At 40.2% G+C, this 6,375-nt stretch overlaps 1 non-coding gene across 1 annotated transcript; it reads left to right on the plus strand.

Annotated features, from left to right (window-relative positions):
* Nucleotides 1-3,088: 3,088 nt before the first annotated feature.
* Nucleotides 3,089-3,195, plus strand: LOC141654381 (small nucleolar RNA R71). The gene has a single exon (XR_012547941.1). It is a non-coding gene; the product is annotated as a small nucleolar RNA R71 (small nucleolar RNA).
* The last annotated feature ends 3,180 nt before the right edge of the window (nucleotides 3,196-6,375 follow it).

Genomic DNA, 6,375 nt, shown 5'->3' on the forward strand with positions numbered 1-6,375 from the left:
TTGAAGGTGAAAGGCTTTGCCTTTATGAAAACAGAAATCGACTCAAAGGTTGAAGATTTTGTTCTTGGTTTTGATTTTTTATTGAAGATTGAGTGATTAATTTGTTGTTTGAAGGATGGTTTGATTTGATTTTGGTGAATGTTATTGAGGGTTTTTGTTTTTGTGATGGAGAGGATGTGGGTTTTGATGTTGTGGGTAGTGTTTATGAATGAATGAATGAATGAATGAAGGTGGGAGGGGTTTTTAAAGAAACCGAGAATTTCAAAACTGCAGTGGCAATCCGTGCGGATTCTGCTTCTTCTACCTTTGCAAAAACTCGCCTAAAGACGGGCGGATTTGGTACAATCCGCTCGGATTTGCTGAGCACGGGACGGGCGGAATTGCTGAAAGACGGACGGATTTTGGCCCGAGAGAAATTTGCTTGTTTTCTCACCGCAAAGACGGGCGTCTTTTCTCCCGGACGGACGGATTCTTCAAGACGGGCGGATTTTTTTAAATCCGCTCGGATTCTTTATGATCAAGAAAATTTCAAAATTCAGCTCGATTCAAGACGGGCGTCTTTTCCCGCGGAGACGCTCGGATTGCATAAGACGGGCGGATTCTTTGGAATCCGCTCGGATTCTTCCCCTATGTACACGGATTCAGTTCCACCCGTACACAGCGCATTCCCTTTATCATTTTTCCATTCTTTCTTTCAAGTCTTGTGTTCTTCATTGTGGGGGCACTACTAAGGCATGGATAGCCTAGGCAATTGCCATCCCCACACTAAGGTAAAGCACTACACATCAATTGAAATTGTTAGTCCCTCCCTCACTTCTCTCTTATATGACAATTATTTTGATCAAAGTAAATAAAAATCCAAAGATGACAAAAATGCAATACAAGAATTGAAATGTAAGTTAGGGAGTTAGAAATATTTACAAGTGGTGGTTTAGGGAGGACTCCACCAAACTCTCATTCTCGATGAGATGTCAAGGGGGCATGTTCAAGGTGTTGTTGATGTTACTCAACACCTTGAAGAAGTAATCAAAAGCTTGTTCATTGTTATGGTAGAGGTCCTCAATAGACCTTGGCCCTTGTTGTTGATCATGATCGATGGCATGTCCAATGTAGGGATTAAAAATCCCTTCAAATTCGTCGTCCCAAAGACCACAAACTTCATTGAGTTGATCATTGAAAATCTCTTGCTTAGATGGAGACAACTCTCCCAATTTCTTCTCTTGGCCAATGAGGCCATCCTCTTCTTCCTTGGTTGATTTTGATGAGCTTTGCAAGCTCCCCTTGTCACAATTCACTTGCTCTTTGAATGGAGCATCTTCAACTTTCTTCTTCCATTGGAGTTCCGATTTCTTCCTTTCATCTTTTTGGCTATAATGATCAATCATGAAACATGGCTCATGCAAACGAGGAGCTCTCATGGTCTTGTCAAGATTAAAAGTTATGCTTTCATCTCCCACTTCTAGAGTGAGCTCACCATGTTTCACATCAATCACCGCACCGGCGGTGTGTAGGAAAGGTCTTCCTAGGATGATTGGAATGTTGGAATCTTCCTCCATATCAACAATGACAAAGTCCACCGGGATGAAAAACTTCCCAATTCGTACGGGGACATCTTCCCATATCCCTAACGGTGTCTTCGTCGATCTATCGGCCATTTGGAGTGTGATATTGGTGCATTTAAGCTCTCCCATTCCCAACCTTTTACTTACCGAGTACGGCATGACACTCACACTAGCCCCTAGATCACATAAGGCTTTGTTGATCGTCGTGTCGCCAATGGTACACGGTATTGAGAAGCTTCCCGGATCCTTTAACTTTGGAGGTGAACTCCCTTGAAGTATTGCACTACTCACCTTAGTGAAGGCGATAGTCTCAAGCTTCCGGATTGACTTCTTCTTTGTGAGGATATCTTTCATGTACTTCGCATAGGCCGGAACGTGATTGATTAATTCCGTGAAAGGAATTGAGACTTCTAAATTCTTCACAATTTCCATGAACTTTCCAAGTTGATCATCAAATTTGGGCTTGGCTTGACGACTTGGAAAAGGAAGTCTAATCACAATGGGCTCCTTCTCTTTGGCCTTGTCTTCATTTTTCTTTGAACTTTCTTCTTTTGATGATTCTCCATCTTTGGAGTTTTGCACAATTTCTTCCCTTTCACTAGCTTCCACAACTTCATCCTCAACTTGCTTCTTCGGTGCTTCATACCTTGTACCACTTCTCAAGTGAATGGCACTAACGTTTCATGTCTAGGGGATTACTTTGAGGTGGTAATTGCCCCTTTTGTCTTTGTGAGCTTGAAGATGCTAGTTGAGTCAATTGTGTTTCCAACATCTTGGTGTGAGCTAGAATGTTGTTGATGGTGGTTTCCTTTGCTTGGCTATCTTTTTGCATTTGAGTGAAAAATTCTTGTTGATTCTTTTGCATTTGGAGGACCGCTTTTTGGACATCAAAGCCTTGGTCATTTTGGTGATTGTATGGATTTTGATTTTGGTAACCTTGGTTTTGATTGTAAAAGGGTCTTTGATTTTGGTTTCTCATGGGTGGTGGAGTGTATGTTGTTTGAGGGTTTTGAACATTTTGGCTTTTGTATGAGAGATTTGGATGGAACTTGGTGTTTTCATTGTAAAAATTTGAATAAGGGGTACCACTTTTATATGCTTGGAAAACATTCACTTGTTCGGTTGTTCCCCTACACTCACTTAGGTCATGACCCAAAGTTCCACAATTCTCACATATCCCACTTGGGATTGATGAGGATGCCGTCATGGCATTGACATGATGCTTCGATGATTTTGAGTTTTCCTCAAGTCTAGCCATGGCTTGTTCAAACTTCAAGTTGATTGTGTCAATGTGAGCACTAAGTTGAGCACCCAATTGAGTAACGGAGTCCACTTCATGCTTTCCTCCTCTAGTAGCCTTGCGAGGTCTACTATATTGTGAGTTATGGACCGCCATTTCCTCAATCTTGTTCCATGTTTGATTGTCATCAACTTCGGTGAACATTCCATTTGATCCCATATTGAGAATGTTCCTAGAATCTTCATATAAACCATTCCAAAATTGTTGCACCAAAAACCATTCGCTAAGTCCATGGTGAGGACATGAGCGACAAATTCCTTTAAACCGCTCCCAAGCTTCATACAAAGACTCTTCATCCCTTTGCTTAAAACCCGTAATTTGAGCTCTTAGCATGTTGGTCTTTTCCGGTGGGTAGAATTTTTTGTAGAAAGCTAGAGCTAACTTCTTCCAAGAATCTATTCCAAGGGTGGCCTTATCAAGGCCCTTCAACCATTGCTTTGCGGTGCCGATTAAGGAAAAAGGAAATAAGACCCATCTAATTTGGTCTTGAGTCACGCCCGTTTGAGAGATAGCATCACAATAATCGCAAAAGGTTTCCATATGAGAATGAGGGTCCTCACTAGGCATTCCCCCGAATTGGCTCCTCTCAACTAGTTGGATGAAGGCGGACTTGGCAATAAAATTTCCGGTGAGATGTTCCGGTGTAGGAGTACCATTTGGTAGATTCTCCTCGGTGGGTATGGAGTGTGACGAGAATTTTGGCATTGTAGGTGGATTTTGTGGGGTATTGTGTAATGGGTTTTCTTCTCCTTCTATTGCGAAAGGATTGACAAACTCACTAGTGGGTTGAACAACTTCACCAACACCTCTCAAATTCCTCCTAACAACTCTCCTATTGTTCGTCAAGGTTCTTTCGATTTCACGGTAAAAAGGTAACAAATCACTTTGTAACCTTCTAGACTATCAAAATATCAAACAACTCAAAAACAATTAGAACAAACCTTGAGTATTTTTACTTCCTCAAGGTGAAGAAAGACACAACTAATAACAAAAAGGAAATCTAAGTCAAACAAACACCGTCCCCGACAACGGCGCCATTTTTGATGCGATCCCGCTAAGTGTTCACAAATTAAGATGTGGTCGTTGGTCACGGTCGAATCAAAACACAATTTATAGCTAAACAAGCAACTCTACAATTAGTAAAGAGGCAAGTAAAGGTCGGATCCCAAGGGACGGGAGTGAAATGAGATTTCTATTGTAACTAGTGGTGTCTAAAGGGTGTCACAAATTGGGTTGATGTAGAAGGTTACTAAACTAGAATAACAATGAAAATAAACTAGCAAGATGAATTAAAGGGGGTGTAAACAATTGATTAAAGGCACTAGGGTGTCATGGGATCATAGGGGAATCATGGGATATGATCATACGAACATGTTCTCAAATTATAAGCAAGCAATTATTGTTGTGATGGATTGAGTTGGGTTATATCTTACAATCCTAGGAAAGTTTGGGTCCCGGAGCCGAATCGATTAGATTGTACAACACCTACAAGTCGACTTAATCTTCCCTACTCAACAACATGCATGGTCTAATGAGACTCGAGTTGGGTTATGTCTTACAAGTCTCATTGAAAAGATAGGAGATGATAGTAAATGCAAGGATTCATAGGCTTAGCATTTCATCAAATATAACATGTGCATGAGTTGAGATCAAAACAAGCAAGCAAATAAAACATGAAAGCATATTAATTTAAGCATGAATCATTCCCCATGTTGGTTTCCCCTAATCACCCATTAACCCTAGCTAAGAGACTACTCACTCATTATCATGTTGATCATGCTAGCAAGGTTGTCAATCATACCAACAATATGAAACATGATGAATAAATAAAAGTAATTAGCAATAATTAAAAAGGGATTAAGAGAGTATACCTACTAATGATTCCAATAATAAAGCAAGAATAATAGAAGTACTTGAATGCTAGATTGAGAGGTTGTCAATCTCCCAATAATACCCCAAATAATCTTCAATTACCCAAAATAAAGGATGAACAAAAGAGAGATTAAAGAACTAAAACTTGGATTAAAACTTGATTAATACTTGATTACAATATTGAAGAGAGATTTGATTGATATTAACTACACTAATTATTGATAAGAAGAACATGCTCTCCTAATTAGACTAATGGGGTATTTATAGTGGAAATTAGGGAGGATGCATTAGGGTTAACTAAGGGCTAAACTAGTAATTACACTTTTTAAGTTGAGCAAGGAGACTCCGGTATTTTCTGAGAGAAGGGCTTCTCTTTTCGTAGCTTGAAGAAGACAATCCGTGCTGTGAAGAAATCCGAGCGGAATGGAGTCGGGACGGACGGATTTGGGCGGTGGAATCCGAGCGGATTCTGAGGAATCCGGACGGATTGTTGAGGGGGAATCCGAGCGGATTCTGCACGGACGCTCGGATTGTGCGGGGGCGGACGGGCGGATTGTTGACAATCCGCTCGGATTGTCAGTCAGCATAGTAACTTCTTCTTTTCTTCCCTTTTCTTCATAAATTCCTTGGGGATTTCCTTGGGGACTCAAGGATCTTTTCTCAACATTGCTCTTCTACTATGATATGTACAAAGGCCTTCTAATCTTGTCTCTCCTTGATGCTTGGTCATTGAATTCGATCAATTTAGTCTCGTTTTGCCGTGAAAATGCAAGATTCTTACTCCTTTCCTACCAAGGGATCAAAATCTCAAAGAATATGCAAAACAAAGAACTAAAGATAAGAAATGACCCAAATAAGCACTAAAAAGCATGGAAACAAGGCTGATTCGGGGGCTAAATATGCGCCAATTATGGTCACATCATCGATCAAACTCTTTTACTATAAACCTTAGTACGTAGCTTTTCTTTCCTTCACTGTTACTTTTCCTTGGGATTATTGTTGATCGGATTCAGTTGTTCTTTACGCCGGATTCGCACTGATTGTAATCCCTTCTCTCCCTTATTTAATAGTAATCATTTGTTGCTTTAATTTCTCAACTGTGTTCTTATTTCCCTTTGCCCTAATTTTCATTATTGCGTTTTATTATTTATTCATTATGTTTTCTGCTGGAAATTTGTCTCCTGTTAGTTTAATTACCGATATGAGTAGCTAAACCCCTTTCATGTTGGGATTAGGGGATCTGCGGTAGAGATGTGACGATGTAGTGAATGAATTAGACGAATTAACTACGAGACTCTGTCACTATAGCAATTTAACTGTAACTACCGACCTAATTGAGTGCACGCTTCTATGTCACCTTTAATCTGGCTAAAATTAATCCTGGATCGAAAGATTGGACTAAATAGGCCTGCTATAAACAGTAGACTACCCTAATGAGGACGAAAGTTAAGTTAGTGGTATTTTAGGATAGAAAGTGGACCGAAAGGACCTTTTAACATTCGTCTCACACCTGGTTCGTCTGAATCATTTACAGCTGTCCCAGGACTACCGTAGTGAACCGAATTCCCGACATGTCTCTCTCTCCTTGATAGTTTAAATCGTTTTCCTTGCCTTTACTGCTCTTTACTTTAATTCTCTTTC

Source organism: Silene latifolia, chromosome 4, assembly GCF_048544455.1.
Source record: "Silene latifolia isolate original U9 population chromosome 4, ASM4854445v1, whole genome shotgun sequence".
Lineage (NCBI taxonomy): Eukaryota > Viridiplantae > Streptophyta > Magnoliopsida > Caryophyllales > Caryophyllaceae > Silene > Silene latifolia.